Below are 23,461 nucleotides of genomic sequence, written 5' to 3'. Positions count from 1 at the left end.
ATTCAGGGGCAGAGGGGAAATTTTTGGACGCTGCATTTGCAGCCAAACATAACATTCCATTGGTTCCTCTAAGTTCCCCGATGAAAATTTGGGCAGTGGACAAAAGACCCTTAGGGTCGGGTATAGTGTCTAAGAAAACTATTTGTCTTTCTATGTCTGTTAATCATCTGCATGGTGAGGAGATAGCGCTGTACCTCATTGAGGGTGCTACTTCTCCTCTCATCTTGGGGTTACCATGGCTCCAGAGGCATAACCCTCTAATTGATTGGGTTTCAAAGAGGGTAGTTCAATGGGGTTCAGAGTGTGAGGGGGTCTGTATTCCTCAGGTAGTAGCTACTACCTCTCTAGAAGGGTTACCTGCAGCTTATGCTGAATTTGAGGATGTTTTCTCTAAAAAGGCTGCTGAAACCTTACCCCCACATCGGCCATACGATTGCCCAATTGATCTAACCCCAGGGTCTACACCTCCTCGTGGGAGAACCTACACTCTTTCATTGCCAGAAGCCCAGGCTATTAAAGAATATATTCGGGAAAACCTGGAAAGAGGCTTCATTCGGCCTTCCTGTTCCCATGCTGGGGCTAGGTTTTTCTTTGTGGGGAAAAAAGATGGGGGTCTTCGTCCCTGTATTGATTATAGGGGTCTCAATAAGATCACCATTAAGAACCGCTATCCTCTTCCCTTGATCTCTGAGTTGTTTGATCAGATCAAGTATGCCAAGATTTATAGTAAACTTGATCTTAGGGGGGCTTATAACCTAATTCGTATCAGGGAAGGGGATGAGTGGAAAACAGCGTTCAACACCAGGGATGGCCACTACGAATATTTGGTGATGCCATTCGGCCTTTGTAACGCCCCCGCAGTGTTTCAGGAATTTGTCACTGACATCTTTCGGGACCTGCTGGGGATATTTGTAGTGGTCTATCTTGATGACATTCTTATTTTCTCTTCTAATCTGGGTGACCACAGGAATCATGTCTGTGAGGTCTTGCGTAGACTTAGAGAAAATAATCTGTATGCAAAACTTGGGAAGTGTACTTTTGAGGTTACCTCTGTTCAGTTTTTGGGGTTTAACATTTCTAACAGGGGTCTTGAGATGGATCCTGGGAAGGTGAGAACTGTCCTGGAATGGACCCAACCCCTTTCTTTACGAGCAACCCAAAGATTCCTCGGTTTTACAAATTATTATCGCCAATTCATCAAGAATTTTTCCCTGGTAGTTGCTTCAATCACCAACTTGACCAAAAAAGGTGCTGACCCTAGTATTTGGCCCCCAGAAGCAGTTCAAGCTTTCGAATGCCTTAAGAAAGATCTCAGTTCTGCCCCTATTTTGCAGCATCCAGATACAGCCTTACCATTTATTGTGGAGGTAGATGCCTCTGAAGTGGGTGCTGGGGCAGTCCTATCCCAAAGGCACCCGATAACCAACAAGTTACATCCCTGCGCCTTTTTCTCTAGGAAGTTTTCGCCTGCAGAGGCAAACTATGATATTGGAAACAGGGAATTGTTGGCTATCAAGTGGGCCTTTGAGGAATGGTGGCATCTACTTGAAGGTGCTAAACATTTGGTAACAGTATATACAGACCATAAAAACCTGCTTTATATAGAATCGGCCACACGGCTAACCCTAGGCAAGCTAGATGGGCATTGTTCTTCACCAGGTTTAACTTTTCTTTAACATACAGGCCTGGATCTAAAAACACCAAAGCTGATGCACTCTCTAGGAGTTTTGAATCTACCTCCTCTGACTCTAGTGAGTGCATCCCCATCATTCCTAGGGAGTTGATTGTTGCCGCATTGGATTCTGACCTCTCCACCTTGTTGTCCCCTGTCCAATCTTCTGCTCCTGCAGACACTCCTTCTGGGAGAATGTTTGTGCCTGAGGCGCTGAGGGAACAAGTTCTGGAAGAGGTTCATAACTCCAAAATGGCTGGGCATCCTGTGCATAGCCAAAACTATTTCCTTGTTAACCCGTCATGTGTGGTGGCCTTCTTTTAAACAGGATGCTAAGGTTTTCGTAAATTCTTGTCCAATTTGTCAAAGGTCTAAATCCTCTCGTCAAATGTCACAGGGTCTGTTAAATCCGTTACCTATCCCTGAGAGACCATGGTCCCATCTTTCGATGGATTTTATTGTAGATCTGCCTTCCTCTCAGGGTAAAACTGTAATTTGGGTGGTGGTGGATAGGTTAAGTAAAATGAGCCATTTTGTTCCCCTTCCACACCTCCCTTCTGCCAAAACCTTAGCCGATCTGTTTATCTCTCATATTTGCAGGTTACATGGGTTTCCTGTTAACATTGTATCTGACAGAGGAGTTCAGTTTGTCTCAAAGTTTCTGCTCTTTAATTGGCATTGATTTATCATTCTCTACTGCTTACCATCCCCAAACCAACGAACAAACTGAAAGAGTGAATCAATCCCTTGAGCAATATCTCAGGTGTTACGTGTCTGATAACCAGTCCTCTTGGGCTGAATTGTTGCCCTGGGCAGAGTTTGCCTACAATAACGCCACTTACTCCTCTTCTGGGGAGTCTCCTTTCTTTATTGTAAATGGGCTACATCCAAAAGCATTTTCTTTTTCTGGTTTAGATTCCTCTGTACCCTCTGCTAATTCCTCTGTCAGTCATTTTTCTAAAATTTGGTCTCAAGTTCATCATTCTCTTTCTGCAGCTTCCTCTGCTCAAAAGAAAGCTGCAGATAGATCTCGTAGAGAGGCTCCTCAATACAAGGTGGGAGATTCTGTTTGGCTATCTACCAAAAATATTAGGTTGAAGGTTCCATCTCTCAAACTGGGTCCCAGGTTCATTGGTCCATAACTGAGATAATTAATTCTTCCTCTGTTCGTCTCCAATTACCTGCAGAGTTTAAAATATCTAATTCTTTTCATGTTTCTCTTCTAAAACCAGCCACTCAAGTCCGCCATATTCCTGTTCCTCCCCCAGTATTAGTCGAAGGTCAGCCTGAATTTGAGATCCAGGAGTTCCTCGATTCTCGTCTGGTATGGGGTAAGCTCCAGTATCTTATTAAGTGGAAGGGCTATGGCTCTGAGGAGAACTCCTGGGTCTCAGTCGATGACATCAAGGCTGATCAACTCAGAAATTCCATCAAAAATTTCCTGGGAAGCCTGGGGTCCAGTGGCCCCCCTAGAGGGGGGGGTAATGTAATAAAAATACCTGGTGGTCTAGCGGTGCGGCGGCATGGACGGCCGCCACTCCGCCGCGCTCCTTCTTCTTCCTCCTCCAAGCGCTATTAGGGCGCGCGGCGCACCTGCGCGCCTCTTAAAGGTGCTGGCGTGATTGCGCCAGCACGTTCTGGCGCGAAAAAGCACGTTCTGGGGCGTGGAATTCTTGCCCTATAAAAGGCCCATTCAGACTGCTGACTGATGCCCGTGATAGAACTTGTTTCTAGTGGTTCCTGAGCCTTGTGCGTCTGACCTGTTCTGTATCTAGTCTGTTTGATTACCCGTTTTTGACCCAGCCTGTTCCTGACTATTCTGCATTCTGTATCCTGACCCTCGCCTGCCTACAACAACTCTTCCTGCTTAACCCCTTGATTGACAACCCGGTTTGACCCTAGCCTGCCTGACGATTCTTGATATCTGCCTGCCTCGACCCTGCCTGTCTGACGATTCTCTTGCCTGCTCCATTTGTACCGTGACCTTTGGCCCAAAAGACTCTGCTAACAGCCGTGCCCCTTTGCCAGCCAGAACATCTCGCCTTGCACCTCTCGTTAAGTCCAGGTGGCACCCAAGTAAGCTGAGGGCTCCTCCCGAAGCCCAACGGTGGTCACACTACTGGTGAAGCCAAGCCGAGACCAGGGTGCTTGGCACTTGTTCTGGTATTGGGTGCCGGTCGTGACACCTTCTTTCCCAAAAGGAAATAAAATGCAAGGGATTTACTAAACCATTTTCCATCTGAGACATAAAGGTGCAGATTCCAGTTAAAAATCAAATATGCAGCTTTAAGTTCACCACAGACTTCTTAGGTGGTTATTGTATGTAACACTTGACTCTCTAGAATATGTTCTCCTGAGATAAGGCACTATGCTCACCTCATAGTAGAACTGACCAATACAATATTCAACAAACTCTATTCTCTCTAAGCTGCAGAGGTGGCAGTTTCGTCTGTAGACAATAACAAGCAAATTTATTGAAGCTAAAAATTCCTCATCTGTACCTAATCCTAAGCTTCTGAATAAGAAAGAAGTAGCAAGAGCAAGAAGGATCTGGGAAAGTAGAAACCTTACTGTGCTAGAGGTAGTTATATAATGAATATGCAGTGTAAGCAATCAAACATTACTGGATATCTGAATATTTGATTAATTCACTCAAATGTGAACCTTTCTTTAAAATACGTGTTTTAAAACTTATTAATGCATTTTATTACTTCTCTAGAGGCACTAGAGCACAGTGAGTCAATAATTTATTGAGGAATAATAATAAGGAAAGAATGTTTATTGTTAATGTCTCTCATATTTTCCCAGCAGTATGCCCCCTTGTTCAACACGAGTGCAATGAATAGGGCTTGTGTAAAACGTACTTTTTGCCCGTTGTTTCAATCATGAAAAAAAAAATTATGAAATGTTTTTTTGTTATATTTTGAGCTGAACAGGGAAACTTAAACTACTCTGTTTGGACTTTTGCTAATAAAACAGTCACAACAAAGGGTAAAGAAAGGGGGTTGTAGGCGGCTTATCTAATCAGTTTGGGGAAGAATTTGTATATTCCATTTCCTGTGAGATGAAATCTTTGGTTTTGCTTCAAACAGAAGGAAAAAGTAAAGTCACAGGGGGTGCCAAATATTTAGTTACCCTAGTGATCATAGTCACTTATTCCATGGGGTATGTTTATCAAATATTAATTAATATGCCTCTCAAAATCCCATAGAAATGAATGGAGAGTGGCTGAACTTCACCGTGGCGATCTCTAACTTCACTTTTTGATACATATACTCTCATTGCTTTCTTAACTCTGAGGTGCCCTTTTCTGGGTTAGACTCCTGGGTAAGAACAAAAAAGATAGACATATCCAGCTGCCAGTGTGTTAAGTGCATTAAAGTAGCACAGCACTGCAACAACCTGCTTTTACTTTTTCTAGATGTCTCTAGCACAGACTTACAATCACCCAAAATTTTGAAATTAGAGTAGATTTCAAAACCATTGCAATCAAGCCCGTGTTACAAAGTGATCATTTGGTCTCTAAGAGAGAGTTTGAGAATTTTAGCATATTCTGTATAAAGTACTTGTGAATTATACAAACTGCTTTTTTATGTTGTTTTAAACTGTAGTTTAGAATTTAATGCCCTTTAAACCCCAAATGTTTCTTACAAAAGTCTCTATGCCAACCTTATTTTGTAAGAAAGCTTCACAAACATTGGACAGTTAATATACAAAAATACAATAAAATTCTATACCTGTGTCAAGGAATTAGCCCTTTGCATTGTACTTCTGCAAATATGAGTAATCCTAAAAATGGCATTTTTGTTTGCGTTTCCTAGGTTACCAGCCACTTCACTGAGGATTACTTGTTCAATGCAGCTATTTCGCAGCTATTTCGCAGCTAATGAGTCTCAGCAACACACTCTCAGTAAGTGCATATGCCGCCTCCAGCACTCCCTTGTTTTCAGTTGAGCAATTGTAGTTGGTGCTGAAAAAGCAAGGATTCTTTACACAGGGAGCAGAAATACTTTGTTTTTGTTATCTATTTGTTGACCTTTTTTTCCAAGATGGACTTACTAGTTACTAGCACATTTTGTACCGAATAGTTTAATGGAACATTTTATGATTAAGCGTTTGATTTTTTTCAAAGGTTCTTGCTGTGTTGGTATAGATGCAAATCAAATATTCTTTTTCCTTGAAATCTTGGTGCTACCAACATGAAGTCACAAAGGCTGATTATACTGAGCATGCTTTGTTGTTGAATATGTCTGTACTATATAGAATAAAGCACAGTAATAATAGGATGTTTTTCGGGTGAGCAGTTGTGGCCTGCAAGGCAACTGTAACCCTAATTTGGTTACTGTCTCTTTAAATAGCAATTAACCCATGGCAATCCATGGGGCCAGAATCCCTTTTGCGTACTAGGAACTGGGATTTAGAGTGCAGTGTCTCCACCTATCGAACACAGAGGAGCACACCTCAGGGGGGCTCCACGAGGAAAAATAAAACACACAGTTTGCAAATGAAACAAATAAATAAACTTTATATAAAACAGTAGTAAAAGAATTTGGGCAATCTAATACGCAATGCACTTCTCCACTGGGGACACGTAGGACCTACCTACCTATCTCACTATTAGGAACCTGACTGTTTCTCCAACACAGCCCTTTTTATTATCAAAGTCCCAATCCTTTGGAAGGGGTTAATAATCACAAAGTTCAGTTCAAATAGAATGTCCCTTCCCTAGAGCTCTTATAACCCATGTAGTGATACCTTTCCCAAAAGTACCTCTCCCTTAGCAGCCACTCCCACATAGCAGGTAAATGCACAAGACTTGTCCTGAAATTGGGGCCCCACATTTGTATCCTTGCCAGTATCCTCCCTTGGGTGGCTCACTCACTGGAGATTACAGGCAGCTCTGCAGCAGGCTCAATCTCACCAGTGGCACTTTTCACCTTCTGAGTCTCTAGCAGCTTGGCAGGGAACAGGATGGGCTCTCTCTGTACTTCTAGAGATGCTGCAGCTTCTCTACACTGGACAGTCTCACACAAATTGGTTCTGGCTGGATGTTGCAGCATACAACCCCTGTTAAAGTGATACTGACACTAAAAAACTACTTTTTAAAATATGAATGTACATTAAAAGTTACCTATAGGTCATGTTGATTGTTTTTTTTCCGATAGGTTTGTTTATCTAAGTTATTGTTAGTTGAAATTTTTAAACCTGACTGTTTTGCCAACCTGACTGTCCCTTCTCAGCCTGATAGTTAAAGTTTCTAATGCTAACGGACTCCTGCTGCACAAATATGGCAGCCCCCTCGTACACGAACATGGGGAACCAGACAGGTAAAGTAAACAGCATTGTGCAAATACTTTATGGCAAAGTTATAAGTAGCTTTCAAACGCAATATAATGATAGATGTAAAAAAGAGTTTCATTTCTGGTGTCAGTAATGCTTTAAGCTCTGTTAGAGACCCTGTACAAATGGCTCCAAAGTCAGGCACTCCATCTCTCCCAATGATGCACTGGGGCGCCCAGCCAATCGGATGGCTCTCCATGCTGTAACTGGGCTGGATGATGTCACAGACAGAAAAACAGGAGAAGGATTTGTCTGATCTCCTACACAACCTATAGCTTTTAATGATGAAAGATTTAGAAATGTAGGAGTTAAAGCATTCCTACCAAAGTCAAACTTTATCACCACCTTTATAAGCCTAATTTCTAAATATGTTAGATTGCTTAGTCTCAAATTAATCGAATGGGTTAGTCGGCTAGATTCTACAGGTCTACAGGCATTTAATGCCACTGAAGAAACATATCATACACGTTCAATGTAAGCCACTAGCAGCATTTTATTAAAGCCCACTCATTTTGCATTTGGCCTGATATTGCAGATGTGTGATTTGGACAGTGTTAAAATCCTGGATCTTAGAGGAACAGTGTACCCTTTTTTTCTCAACATGACTTTAATGAATAAGGCTTATGCTGATGCTGAATATACTTTACCTTTTTTTTTTGTATAAAGCGCTGATCTTTATTTAAAACCTTAGGCTAAGGCCACACTAGGCGATTTGAATCGCGGCGACTTTTCGCCGCGACTTTTAAGCCGCAATCGCTGGGGAAACTTTTGCGCTGGCGTCTATGGGGAATCGCGAGCGTAAAAACACACGCGGCAATCTTTTTTCTATTGTCGCTCGAAATCGCCTAGCGAGGCAATTTCGAGCGACAGTAGAGAAAAGATCGCCGCGTGTGTTTTTACGCTGGCGATTTTCGCGATTCCCCATAGACGCCAGCGCAAAAGTTTCCCCAGCAATTGCGGCTTAAAAGTCGCGAGTCAAATCGCGGCGCTATCGCCTAGTGTGGCCTTAGCCTTACAGGCTCCAGTTGAGTGAAGAAAGAGTTTTTTTATATAAAGGACTTCTTGGTGGATTGTGGGTTTGTTTTGATTGTGGTTGCCAGGACCAGAGAATAGAATGTGACTTTACTTTAATTTTTCGATTTTTCCCTGCACATGTACAGCTCAGACTAGGATGATTTGTAATATATGTAGCTCCTTATATATCAAAGGAATTGGCAGACATTTTATGGAAGCGAGCATGACTAAACAGTCTAGCATAGCATGAGGTGGGGAGGATGGAATACTGAAAATTGACATAATGCAATGCATTCTTACAGAGAAGACATACTGAATGGTCTTCCTACTGAGTGGGAGAAATATATTGTAAAGGTATTTAAAATATGGGTTTCATATAAATGTATATGTACACTAGAACTTGAAACATAAAAAGGCAGACAGGTTCAGGGCCATAACTTGGGGTAGACTGTAGAGACAGGTGACTAGGGTGAACATTAGGGTGTCACTAGGCATGTGCCTTTCTTCTGCCTGCTTACCTCTAGTCCAAACCTTCGACCCCACCCCCACTGGTTCTCGTCACTGTACGATTCCCTTAGGCTTGGCCTGATTCTGTACAGAATTGACAACTTGGCTCTTCGCTGCTTTCAAATTCATCATTATGTTTAAATGAGAAACCCCCTACTCACAGTATCAGGTAATAGATCTATACCAGTACTTGATCTGCAATTTCTTGGCCATTGTACAACACAATACATGATAGGTAAAGTTTCTGAATGTAACCAACTATGGAAAAGAAAGGGAATCAGTTATTATAGTGATTATCTCCTATGCAACTCAAAATGCTTTACAGCAAAGCAAGGCACAGCTGAGACACCAGAAAACTAAATTACTTGTCCAGGGACACAAGGAATCAAATGAGTCTCTTTTAATGAGACCCCACATCAAAGGCAGATCATTTTACCTCTAGGTGGCACCTCAGCATTGGCTTAATTCTGAAGAATACAGAAATAGAATATCTGCATGACCATAGTAACATCTACTGTTACCGTAGCAGTCAGTTTGGGCATTCTGGAATACCATTAGATCACATCTGTTTAGACAGATGAGGAGGGAATGTAAAGCTCAAGCAAGTATAAAATGGCATATATTATATCGATATGCAAAGGTTAGCGTTAACAACTGCTCTGGAGTTTCGTTATACATTTTGTCACAAAATACGCTTTGCAATTGTGAAATTTTATTACATACAAAAATGCCATTTGGTCGCAAACTTTGCGTGGAAGCCATTGATGTCTGTAATTGCAAACATGGTCACTAATATTCGCAATGGTCTTTGCTTAAGTTTTTTATCATTTTACATTTTTCCCACAATAATCTGCTCATTCAGCTGTCTCACCAAATGAGTAGATATGGTAGTATACGACCAGCTTTAGCCTAAATACACATCAGTGCTGCACAATATGTTGGTGTAAAAATACAGACTAATAATAATAAAAATAATAATTATTTAGCCTTTCCAGCGGCTTTTCTTTTTTCTTTTTCTGGTCTCGCTTTTGTCTTATTACCATTCATTGCAGGTTGATTCTGCAATGTAGGATCATTTGAGGTGACTTTTATGTGCTGTTTTCCCTTTTAATCTAAATTAATAAAAGTTTGTACAGCGAGCAAATGCCCAGCTCACATTTAATACAGGTCATTTAGGGGGTTATTTATCAAAATCCGAAAAGTTCTCACTTTTCTGAAAACTACTCCGACCAAATCCACGCTGACTTCCCTTCCCCCCCCTATTTATCAATAAGTCTTTCTGAAATTTCTTGTGCGGGAAAAAACTCAGTAAAATTGTGAGAAAAGCTGAATCCTATGAATTTATTTGATTTCTCATTGAAAATTTCCACTTTTTCAGATTTGATGCCGAAACCTCCAACTTTTTTGGCTTTGAAACCAGGAAATCTTCGGATATAAACGGGACAACTGCCATTGACTTCCACATGAACTCAGCAGGTCTGAGTTAGAGTACTCGGAGTACTTTTTTATTCAGACTTTTAACACCATCAGAGTTTAATAAATCATGAAAAAAAATCGAGTTTTTTTCCTCTGAAAATTTTTTTTTTCCCTTTAAAAGTCGGACCAGAAAAAATCGGACTTTAATAAATAATCCCTTTAGTTTCAGCTGCATATAAACACTGCTTTGTGAACAATGTACAGGAGGATAAGTAAAAGGCACAGATCCCAGTGGTAAGCCACTTCTAGTTCAGTTCACTTGGAATGTTTTGATTTACAATCATTTCATACCACTCCGCCAGTAGGTATTTTTATGCTATATTTATAAAGTAAAATGTACTGTTATATGAAATTGTTTTTAGAAATAGTAACACTTCCTAATTTTTTGGTAGTCTTATACAAAAGATAATTCAGAATCATTGCAGCTTCATAGAATATGAGTTATGTTCCTTTGTTATCAACACGCCTGTCTATAAACTATATTTTAGAATGTTACTCCACATCCCCCTAATTTGTTAGGGTGTCTGCACAATATTTAAAAAAAATATATATATATTATAACAGATTTGGTAACAGATTTGGTTGCTGGAGTGAATGCTACACCTTCAACTGTTATAAAAGATATACATTACCTTGTAAAAGAAATCAGATCAGTTCAACTTAATCCTACTACCCATACCAGTTTTTTTATGTGATGTGCTATGTTAGAAAAGAGATATTAAGAAATAAAATTACAATACTTGAATTAGTAATTTTAATATTTTTATAAGACATTTTAATATTTTTATGAGCCACTTTTTACAGTAACTGTGGACCTAACAGCAGTAGAGTTTCTTTGTGCCTGTAATGGAAACTGAAGTTTCTCACCATCGCGATGGCCATGGCGTCCAATATGGCGACCGCGTCCAAGATGGCGACGGCGTCCAAGATGGCGACTCCTTCCTCCCCCATGTGGATCCTGCTGGTCCCTGTGTGATGATGTCGGCTGCCTCTCGCTCTCCGATTGGTCGCTGGCGACGGAATGGTCACCGGCGTCAGAACGTGCGTCGGCGTCACGACTTTAGCGTCTTGACGCCGGTCTCAGCGTCATGACATCATCGCGTTCAAAATCTTGGCGCCAAAACTTGCCTATTTAAACCCCCTGGACATTGCAAACATTGCCCAAGTATAGGTTCATCTTCGTGATTCCTGGGTGTTATATTATTGACTGATTTCTTGTGTACCAACCTTGCCTGTGATTCGGATTGACCCTTTGCTGCCTGGATTGAACCCTTTGCCTGTACCTCGACTATTCTTCTGCCTGATCCCTTTGTACCACGAACTCGCTGACTACCTGCCTCCTCCTTGGTCCACACTCCAACTGCGCCTTCGGGCCCTTACATTATACTTGGGCCATGGACCCATCTGAGGAGGCTGCGGCTCAACCAGATTTCGGAAGAGCCTTTCGTGGGATTGCCTCATGCATGGAGGCCTATGAAGCTCAGCAGTCGCACTTTGGCCAAGCTCTTGAGGCCATTTTGGACAAATTGTCGGCTCTCACTCCTACGGCTCAGGTTCCTGCTTCAGCTCCGGCCACTATTCCAGTGGCGCCGTTCCATGTCTCCGAACCTCGGATTCCAGCACCTCCGCTCTTCAGTGGTGATTCTGAGGCTTGTAGAGGATTCATCAACCAGTGTGAGATCCAGTTCACTCTGCTACCTCATCAATATGTCTCAGAGCGTGCCAAGGTGGGATACATCATTACTCGCTTGACCGGGAAAGCCGTGGAATGGGCATCACCGTTGTGGGAGAAAGAGGACCCCCTGATAGATGATTCGAAGGCCTTTATTCGTGAGCTACGCACAGTGTTCGATGCTCCCGGCCGGTCTGCATCTGCCTCTTCTCGCTTGTTCCAGATCCGCCAAGGTACACGTTCGGTGCCAGAATATGCCATCGAATTCCGTACTCTGGTGGCCGAGACCAGCTGGAACAACGACAGTTATCACGCTGCCTTCTACAACGGGTTGTCCATGCGCCTGAAGGACGATTTGGTTTCACGTGAGTTGCCTACTCGTTGGGAAGATTTGGTGGCCCTGGCAGTCAAAGTGGACACCCGCCAAAGAGAGCACCTTGCCGTAAAGGAACGTGTGAGGAAGTTTCAACCTCCCCAGGCTCCTCGTTTACAGAGACCTGTCCTTCCCAGCACTGCTTCTTCTTCTTCTTCTCCGGCTTCTTCTCCCTCCACCTCAGAAGAGCCTATGCAGATTGGTCGTGCCCGTCTTTCCGAACAGGAAAAGTTAAGGAGAAGGGCTGCTGGACTCTGCTTATACTGTGGGGGCAAATCCCACTTTGCCCATGAATGCCCTGCGAAGTCGGGAAACGCCAGTGCCTAGGTACGTTTGGGGAAACTTACCTGGGCGGAATTAATCAACTTCCCCAAACTTCTACTCATCGTTTCCTTCTCCCTGTACAGTTCCAGTTGGCTTCCAAGACCATCTCTACCCAAGCTTTCCTTGACTCCGGCGCAGCTGGGAACTTCTTGGATAAAGCCTTCGCAGAACAACATTCTATTCCTCTCCAAAGTCTGGCTGTTCCACTTCGTGTTCTTGCCATTGATGATCGGCCTCTTTCATCTGCCTTCATCTCCAAGTCTTCGCAAGAATTGTCTTTCAAAGTGGGCACCCTGCATACCGAAAGACTTTCATTCTTGATTATTGATTGCCCCTCGACTCCTGTAGTCCTTGGACTCCCTTGGTTGCGCACCCACAATCCAGTCATTGACTGGTCCGCAACTCAAATTTCTCGTTGGGGTTTCTTTTGTCAACAGAACTGTCTTCCATCCCAGTCCTTGGTCAAGGTATCCTCTGTTGTTTCAAATTCTTCAATTCCTCCTGTTTATCAAGATTTCTCCGATGTGTTCAACAAGAAATCTGCTGAAGTCCTGCCTCCCCACCGGCCCTATGATTGTCCCATTGAGCTTCTTCCTGGAACCATGCCTCCAAGAGGACGTACTTACCCGCTCTCCCCCTCTGAAACTGCAGCGATGAAGGAGTACATCCAGGAAAATCTGCTTAGGGGCTTCATTCGTCCTTCTTCGTCTCCTGCAGGAGCAGGCTTCTTCTTCGTAGAAAAAAAAGATGGTAGTCTACGTCCCTGCATTGATTATCGCGGATTGAACAAGATTACTGTAAAAAAACGCTATCCGCTCCTCCTTATTTCCGAGTTATTTGACCAGCTCAAAGGTGCCAGCATTTTTACCAAGCTTGATCTTCGTGGAGCCTACAATCTCATTCGGATCAGAGAAGGGGACGAATGGAAAACCGCATTTAATACTCGTGATGGGCACTACGAGTATCTTGTGATGCCCTTTGGACTTTGTAACGCCCCTGCGGTTTTCCAAGAGCTGGTAAACGATGTCTTCTGGGACTTACTTGGCATAAGTGTGGTTGTATACCTAGACGACATTCTAATTTTTTCTTCAAACCTTTCCGAGCATCGAATCCAGGTACGGGAAGTTTTATCTCGTTTAAGGAAAAATAATCTGTTTGCCAAGCTGGAAAAGTGTTCCTTCGAAGTTTCTTCTATTCCTTTTTTGGGGTACATTATTTCCCAACAAGGCTTCAAGATGGATCCGGCCAAAGTCTCAGCGATCCAGGATTGGCCCCTCCCCACCTGCACTAAAGCTATCCAGAGGTTTATTGGCTTTGCCAATTACTACAGACAGTTCATCAAAGGCTTCTCCTCCAAGATTTCCCCTATCCTGTCTCTCATTCGGAAGGGTGGGAAGCCCCAATGTTGGACATCTCAGGCTTTAGAAGCTTTCAAGAACCTCAAAGACTCTTTTTCTTCTGCTCCAATTCTTAGGCACCCAGAACCTCTTCTACCATTCTTCATTGAGGTGGATGCCTCCGACGTAGGGGCTGGTGCGGTGTTGTCCCAAAGGTCTTCTAATGATGGCAAACTTCATCCTTGTGCTTTCTTTTCTAAAAAGTTTTCTTCTGAGCAGAACTATGACGTGGGAAACCGTGAGCTACTGGCAGTTAAACTAGCTCTTGAAGAGTGGAGACATCTGTTGGAAGGTTCTTCAGTGCCAGTATCTATCTTTACGGATCACAAGAACCTTGAATTTCATCCAGTCTCTTAAACGCCTCAATCCCAGGCAAGCTAGATGGGCACTTTTCTTCTCCAAATTCAATTTCGTGATCACATTTCACCCGGGGTCCAGAAACAAGAAAGCTGACGCTCTTTCCAGAAGCTTCATTCCCGAGGATTCGTATTCCGAAGACCCTGAACCCATTGTGCCTCCTGTTAAAATTATTGCTGCCTTATTCCCCACCATGGCCTCTCAGTTATTGTCCGCACAGTCCTCTGCTCCTGACAGTACTCCTTTGGGAGTTGCTTTTGTTCCTCCAGATCTCCGTCATTCTATCCTTGCTCAGTCTCATAATTCCAGACAAGCCGGCCATCCTGGTATCAAGAAAACTACTGAACTCCTGTCTCGCCTAGTGTGGTGGCCTTCTCTCCGAAAAGACGTCAAGGATTTTGTCTCCTCCTGTTCTGTTTGTGCAGCTTCCAAGTCTGGCCACTCTCCTCCCAAAGGATTACTTCTACCTTTACCCATTCCCTCTCGTCCATGGACTCACTTGGCGATGGATTTCATTGTGGATCTGCCTGTTTCCCTCGGTCATACTGTTATCTGGGTCGTGGTTGACCGATTCAGCAAGATGGCCCATTTCATTCCCCTGCGAAAGCTACCTTCTGCTCAGAAACTCTCCAAATTATTCATTCAGCATATCTTTCGCCTTCACGGATTCCCGGCTGAAGTGGTGTCGGACAGAGATTCCCAATTCGTTTCCAAATTTTGGAGATCGTTATGCAAGGCACTTCATATCTCTCTCCAGTTTTCCTCTGCCTATCACCCTCAATCTAATGGAGCTGCCGAGAGAGTCAACCAAGCATTGGAGCAATTTCTTCGTTGCCATGTCTCTTTGTGCCAAGACGACTGGGCAGACCTTCTTCCTTGGGCAGAATTTGCTCACAACAATGCTATGCACGCTTCTTCTGAAAAGTCTCCGTTCTTTTGTGTCTATGGTCAGAATCCTCTAGCTTTTCCGCAAGATCTTCTTCTCACAAACGTCCCTGCTGCCAATGATCAGGCCGCTCATATGCTTGCTATCTGGGTTGCCACTAAAGCTAATTTGGAGAAGAGTTCTCTATCTCAGAAGAAATTCGCGGACAAGAGAAGAATTTCTTCCCCACAATATTGCCTCGGTGATAAGGTTTGGCTTTCTACACGGAACATTCATCTTAAAGTTCCTACTCCTAAACTCAGTCCCAAGTTCATCGGTCCCTTCCCCATTATTGAAATCATCAATACCGTGGCAGTTCGTCTTCAGCTTTCCCCCGAGATGCGGATTCCCAATGTCTTCCATGTATCTCTTCTCAAACCGGCAAAAGATTCTTCTTCTTCTTCCTCGTCTTCTCCTACTCCTGTTCTTATTGATGGACACCAAGAATTTGAAGTCAAAAGAATTCTGGACTCTCGAATTTCCAGGGGTAGGTTACAGTATTTAATCGAATGGAAGGGGTTTGGTCCAGAGGAATGCTCCTGGGTGAAGGACTCTGACGTCCATGCTCCTCTTCTTATTCGAAGATTCCACAAGCAATTTCCTTCCAGTCCCGGTTTTGGTGGTCCTGAGGCCCCCCCTAAGGAAGGGGGTACTGTAATGGAAACTGAAGTTTTTCACCATCGTGATGGCCATGGCGTCCAAGATGGCGACGGCGTCCAAGATGGCGACGGCGTCCAAGATGGCGACTCCTTCCTCCCCCATGTGGATCCTGCTGGTCCCTGTGTGATGACGTCGGCTGCCTCTCGCTCTCCGATTGGTCGCCGGCGACGGAATGGTCGCCGGCGTCAGAACGTGCGTCGGCGTCATGACGTTAGCGTCTTGACGCCGGCGTCAGCGTCATCGCGTTCAAAATCTTGGCGCCAAAACTTGCCTATTTAAACCCCCTGGACATTGCAAACATTGCCCAAGTATAGGTTCATCTTCGTGATTCCTGGGTGTTATATTATTGACTGATTTCTTGTGTACCAACCTTGCCTGTGATTCGGATTGACCCTTTGCTGCCTGGATTGAACCCTTTGCCTGTACCTCGACTATTCTTCTGCCTGATCCCTTTGTACCACGAACTCGCTGACTACCTGCCTCCTCCTTGGTCCGCACTCCAACTGCGCCTTCGGGCCCTTACAGTGCCCTTATGCCTGCTCCACTCGGCAGGGAGGATTTACTTCCCTTTCAGCTGCTTTTATTTTTTGCCTTGCTTACTGCTATAAAGGGAGCTGTCTCCTAGCGTATTTTCCCTGTCAGGGCCCATCTTAAGATCACTATACACATGAGGTGGATGATATCTGGCTGATGTGATTGATTGGCCCTTGGGCCAAAGATCGGATCATAATTGAAACTGTGCAGGCCATTGGAACGAGGATTGCATCAGTGTGTAGATGCAGTCTATAAATTATTCCTATGAGAAAATCAAACCTGGCTGATCAATAACTGCCCAGTATTGGTCGTTCAGGCCTGTCTGATGGCACTATTCTGTACATAGGCCAGTTTACTCAGTCTGGAAGAGTCGGCAGATTTTATCATGCAGTGTAAGGCCACCTTTAGAATTTAGTTACTAAAACAGAGATGATAACGTAACTGGCCAGAAACCTGTTTGTTATGTGAAGTACAGGCCTCTCTGGCTGAGCAGCAGGTTGGGAGGATAAACTGTGTACTAAACAAAGTTGGAGGCAAAATTTAAGGTATTTACAGTCACTTCAAACTGACTTTTAACAAACCATAGTAGTATTTCATCCAACAACATCTAATGTCTAATGTCTATCCAGGTCATGATATACAATATCCAGTAGAATTACGTCAAAGGCAACTGGACATTTAGAGTTTTTTTTCTCTTGAAAATGTTTTCAAGAAAAACTCAAAGGGGCAAATTTACATAGGGTCGAATATCGAGGGTTAATTAACCATCAATATTTGACTGCCGAATGTAAATCCTTCGACTTCGAATATCGAAGTCGAAGGATTTACCGCAATTCCTACGATCTAACGTTTCAAAGGATTTTAATCCATTGATCGAAGGATTTTCCTTTGATCAGAAAATTGTTAGGAAGCCTATGGGGACCTTCCCCATAGTCTAACATTGGCCTCGGTAGCAGCTATTTGCCGAAGTAGTGGGTCGAAGTATTTTTTAAAGAGACAGTTCTTCGACTATCGAATGGTCGAATAGTCGAACGATTTTTAGTTCGAATCGTTCGATTCGAAGTCAAAGTTGTAGTCTTCACACTCCACACTCCACACTCCCCAGTCTCTCCTGTGCTCCTTCACCCCTGTCACTGATGAGGAAGTCTCAAAGCTTTTGGCCTCTTCTCACCTTACCACCTGCCTGCTTGATCCAATTCCCTCAAAACTTCTCCGCAATACCAATCCTTGTCTAATCAAAGCCTTAACTCACCTATTTAATCTTTCGCTCTCAACTGGACTGTTTCCTTCTCAACTAAAACACGCTCTTGTCACCCCCATTCTGAAAAAACCCTCTCTTGATCCCTCCAATCTTGACAACCTCCGACCTATCTCTCTGCTACCTTTCATCTCTAAACTACTTGAGCGCCAAGTCTACAACCGACTAACCTCATTCCTCTCTGACAATAACCTGCTGGACCCCCTACAATCTGGTTTTCAGCCACAACACTCCCTGGAAATTGCCCTGACTCGGCTAACTAGTGACCTTTTAACCACTAAAGCCAACAATCATTTCTCACTATTAATACTGCTTGATCTCTCAGCCACATTTGACACTGTAGATCACCCTCTCCTCCACCAGTCCCTCCATTCGCTTGGCCTTTATGACACAGCCCTGTCCTGGTTCTCTTCTTACATCACCAATCGTTCCTTCAGTGTCTCCTACAATGGAGTAGCATCTTCTCCCCTACTTCTTTCTGTTGGAGTTCCTCAAGGCTCTGTCCTGGTACCATTACTATTTTCCCTCTATACTTCCTCCCTCGGCAAATTAATCAACTCGTATGGTTTCCACTACCACCTCTATGCTGACGATACTCAGCTCTATCTCTCATCTCCTGATCTCAACCCAGAACTCCTAACTCGCGTCTCCTCCTGCCTGTCCGCTATCTCTACCTGGATGTCGCACTGCTACCTTAAATTGAACCTCTCTAAAACTGAAATGGTTCTCTTTCCTCCAACTAACACCAGTAACATCCCAGAAGTAGCCATCATAGTTAACAATTCCACTATCACTCCCTCTCCCCAGGTGCCTTGGGGTTATCCTAGATTCTGCTCTGTCATTCACTCCTCATATCCAGTCACTTATTAAATCATGTCAATTCCACCTAAGGAACATATCCAAAATACGATCATTTATCACCCAAGATGCTGCCAAAATTCTTATTCACTCTCTCATCATTAGGGATGTAGCGAACCGCCGATAATGTGTTCGCGAACGCCGTTCGCGAACACCGGCAAAAAATGCGGACAGTTCGCGAACAGTTCGCGAACTTCCAACATCCGAAAATCGTTCGATTCGAACGATCGAAGGATTTTAATCGTTCGATCGAAGGATTTTCGTTTGAATCGAACGATCGAAGCCATTCGATCGAATGATTTCATTCAATCCAATGGCTTCGATCGTTCGATTCGAACGAAAATCCTTCGATTTTAGCGATCGAATGGTCGAATGGTCGAACGATTTTGACGCGAACGCCTATTGGCGAACGTCGCGCGACGTTCGCGAACTTGCGGCGGACGCGAACAGCCGATGTTCGCGCGAACAAGTTCGCCGGCGAACAGTCCGCGACATCCCTACTCATCATATCACGTCTAGACTACTGTAACTCTTTTTTAATTGGCCTTCCCCTCCAGAGACTGTCTCCTCTCCAGTCCATAATGAACACTGCTGCGAGGCTCATATACCTCAGCAACCGCTCCTCCTCTGCCTCACCATTCTGTCAATCCCTGCACTGGCTTCCGTTACCTTTCAGAATCAAATTCAAATTAATGACACTGACTTTCAAAACACTTCATAACTCTGCATCTCTGAACTCATCTCTATATACTCACCCAACCGCTTACTACGCTCCTCTACTGACCTGCTACTCAACACTTCTCTCATTACCTCCTCACATGCCCGCATTCAAGACTTTGCAAGGGCTGCACCCGTCCTCTGGAACTCTCTTCCACGGTCTGTCCGACTTTCTCCCAACCTTTCTGCTTTTAAGAAATCTCTTAAAACGCACTTCTTCCGAGAAGCCTACCCTCACTCTGCTTAGCTACCAAACACAACACCACATACAGTACCACATTTCTCACCCACTTAATTCGATCTTGCCCACTCCCACACCTTGTGTATTACTCCCCTCCCTTTAGAGTGTATGCCTATGCATAGGGCCTTTCCTCACCTTTTGTACCTGTATTGATTGTGATGTATGTAACTCCATATGTTCTATGTATATAATTCATGTGATTTAGTTGTATAATCACATTTACTTTACAGTGCTACACAATATGTTGGCGCTATATAAATACATGTTAATAAAATAATAATAGTCTAAGGTCGAAGTAGCCTATTCGATGGTCGAAGTAGCCATATTCAACCATTTGAAATTCAAAGTATTTTTTCTTCTATTCCTTCACTCGACCTAAGTAAATGGGCTCCTAAATGTCCGGTTGTCTTTGACTTAATTATACTTGATACTGAACAACATCTAATATATTATTCATTGCTCTGTACAAATAGATAACAAAAATGAGAATCAATAAAATAAAAATACAACATACAGAAACAAACTAAATTGATTTGTCAATGAGATTGTAACAGATTATGTTACTCACAAGTCTTTACCATATGGGCGCATAGTAGCACATGTAACATGCAATGTCAAGTACATGTTCACTATTTTTACTGCATTTTTCCTATGCCCTATCCCAGTCTCCCATTAAAGTTGAGTATAGTTTCCTAATAAATTATCTTACTATAGGTATAAAAGATCCATGTACTCTTTTACTAATATTCACCATTAATATAGCGCCTATTATTTATTAAAATACTTTTTTTTTTGTTTTTGCTTTGAGGCATTAAAAATATGTTTTATTTCATTAGAACAGTTCTCAATGTATATTCCTTGCAGTTATAGTGCCCCCTTGTGCACTTAGTGCCTATCAGCATGCTCTTAAGCCTTTTATTATTGGACAGTACACAGTGAGAGGCAAAAGCCTGTTACTGTCAATGCCAAGTTTTTCTCATACATTACACTCATGTTTTGGTTCTAAATAGTACATATAGTTACTTTGCAAAACAGATTCATTCCTATATAGACATTGACACATGGTTATTTAATGTACTATTTTTCTGGGAGTGTGTTGTAATCATTACAATAGATCCTCCTGATTGATTTATTTTTTATCCTTGGGCGTGTTGTCTGCCTGTGAACTGTTCTGCGCTGTTGCTCTGCCAAGTTCAGCTCCTGTGTTTTAAGTACAACTATGGATCTATGTAGTTAATAACGGTTTCTTTTAACTATTGCACCAGCTATGCCTAACACTTTAAGTGATAAACCAAATAATATACAAACCATAGGAATTCACAAAATTATCCTAAAGACATGCATCCCTTCTTTAGTAGATCAGAGCTAGGGCTTCTCAATCTTGACACTACAAGGTATGAAAAATGTTAGAGCAAGGTGTCACTCATAACCTTTCTCCTCTCTGTGTGTATTTTAGCAAGCATCCCCTCAGTTTACCCTACACAGCTCTGAGTTTGAAGATGCTCTGGTGAGCCTCTGCATTATAGTTGCTTCCATGGCACCACATTTGGCTTCAGAACTATGGAAAAGAAAAATGCAATATACAATTAGGAAACCCCTAACTGATATTTTGACATGATTTGATGCTCGTTTAGATAGACAAGCCCTTTTCTCTTTGATTCAAATTATGGTCAAATGAGTGCTGTGTGTGTGACCAGCTTTGGAATATTTCTAAACTATTAAGTAAACAGATTTTGAAGGCTCAAGGTGATAAAAATTGATGATTTATATCCAGCAGTATGTACATTTGGCTTTATTTAGGCATGATGTTCTTCGCTGAGGATGAGTGACTATTGTGATGAATCTTCTTTGCCTGTCTATGGCCCCAGTTTCATGTCTGATGCTTAATGCAAGGCTAGACAAAGTGCCCTCTATAGGCACGAAATGTTTCAGCTTTTTCATGAGCAAATAATACATCCTTGAACAGTTCAACTGCATCAGTAGTGCCAATGGTGTTTTTGTTTTGTTATTGACTAGAAAGATAAGTCATAAAAAGTAACAATAACAATAAAATTGTAGCTTCACAGAACAATGTTTTTTGGCTGCCGTGGTAAGTGACCTCAATTTGAAAGACTTACGAACTATAAAAAAAAAAGAAATAATGATGACCAATTGCAAAGTTGCTAGGAACAGGACATTCTATAACACATCAAAAGTTGACTGAAATGTGAACCACCCCTTTAAGATAAAGGTAATAATACAAGCCCCAATCTTGTTTCTGAAATGGCACAATACAATATCAGATGGAATGCTTTGTTTACTTTTAGGGTATGCTGCACATTGTACCTTAAAATGGAAACTGACACTTTTTAAAAAAAAATGAAGTGCAGGTTATTCTTCATATAACATATACAAAAGGTGTGTATGTAGGTGTTTATTTATGTATAGTACTTTAACCCAGAGTGAAGAATGCTGAGAAGGTTTAATTGGTCTCTGGAGTATTAGCAGCAATATATAGAATGAAACGGCACTCATATTCACTTAGTTAATCTCCGGGTGCTAACCAAATTTATCAATAGTAGCTCAGAGAAAGCACTCACAGTATTGCCCATCAAATGTGTTTCAAGATATATTTATTCGTGCATAGTGCATCAACGCGTTTCGTCTCACAACGTCGTTCTCCATGTGAGCCAAAACGCGTTGATGCACCATGCTCGAATAAATATATCTTGAAACACATTTGATGGGCAATGGCTTGAGTGCTTTCTCTGAGCTACTATATATATATATATATATATATATTTATATATATATATATATATATATATATATATATATATATATATATATATATATATATATAATTTTGCATTCTCATTTTGTTTAAACCTCTAGGAATGTCCAATGTGTAGAACGAAGGTGTGCTTGTTCAGGAGTAGCCTAGCATAGACCCAGATTATCTACGACAACATCACATAGTGGAATTGCAGGTTCTGGTAAACAATCTGAACCTGAAATAGTTGGGTTAGTTAGAAAGCTTATGGCATTAGAAAGCCTAAACATTTGGCATAGTTGGTGTCCCCCTGGAGGTTTCTTGTGAGTCCAAGGTGTCAAGAGATGGTGCTACAGAGCACGTACTATTAGGTGTTTCTCCCTCCAAGAACAGCCCTCATCACCTTCCTTGTGCAAGATTAAGCTTTTCTTTATTGTGGCTGCAAACACAGAGAATCACACACAATCCAATTGATATTTTAGATACGTCAAGTGCTATATAAACGGGGGTACAGCAATGCTTCATATTGATATGGCGTGTATAATCTTTCTAAGAATTATACACGGCTTTACCTGGAATATTTTATTACTGAAATTGACTACATTCTTTAGGCAACAGATTAAATACTTGACATTAAAGGCAATGCAAATGTATTTTCAAAGACTTACCTGGTAACATAAAGCATAAGTACCTGAAATCAGTATACAGTATATGCTGTTTCAGTAGATGCTCAAAAATACCAGGGAGAAAAATCACTATGAACTCTATCAGATATAGAATCACAGAGAGGAGAGTCCAACCATAAAGCCAAGTTTATCTTTCCTCACCCTTCCTTTATGGATGAAAATAGTGTTTCTAAACCAATGAGGAAGAAGATCAGATGTAAAAACACTTTTGAGTAACTCAATGTGACAGTATTTGCGACTGGCGAATAAAAGCGCCCTTTACAAATGAAGTTGAACCTCACTTAGCTTCTATAAAAATCTCTGCTTTTCTATTAAAAAACTAAAGTTGGGTAATCAGGCCTGGATACCATTAAGCATTCCAGTTATCCCATTGAGGTGTGTTGGGGTGCAGGACAGACAGGTTCTTCGAATCCTATCTCAGTAAGCAATTCTGTTTGGGCCTTTCCTTGTGCACAGGGACATTATGATGTTCAAACAGCAAACGGCCTTCCCTAAACTGGTGCCACTAAGTAGTAGCCCAAAATTGACAAGACTGTCACTACAGCTTTAAAGGGGTGGCTCTCCTTTAAGTTAACTTTTAATATGTTATAGAATGGCCAATTTAAGCAACTTATCAATTGGTCTTTATTAATTATGTTATAGTTTTTTAAATTTTTTGCCTTATTCTGACTCTTTCTTCTACAGTTGTCAAATGAGGG

At 42.3% G+C, this 23,461-nt stretch overlaps 1 pseudogene; it reads left to right on the top strand.

The window, feature by feature from the left end:
- The first annotated feature begins 1,094 nt into the window (after window positions 1-1,094).
- On the top strand, window positions 1,095-22,448 carry LOC108705265 (annotated as a pseudogene).
- Window positions 22,449-23,461: the final 1,013 nt, after the last annotated feature.

This window comes from Xenopus laevis, chromosome 6S, assembly GCF_017654675.1.
Source record: "Xenopus laevis strain J_2021 chromosome 6S, Xenopus_laevis_v10.1, whole genome shotgun sequence".
Lineage (NCBI taxonomy): Eukaryota > Metazoa > Chordata > Amphibia > Anura > Pipidae > Xenopus > Xenopus laevis.
This window is presented reverse-complemented; position numbering and strand designations above follow the sequence as displayed.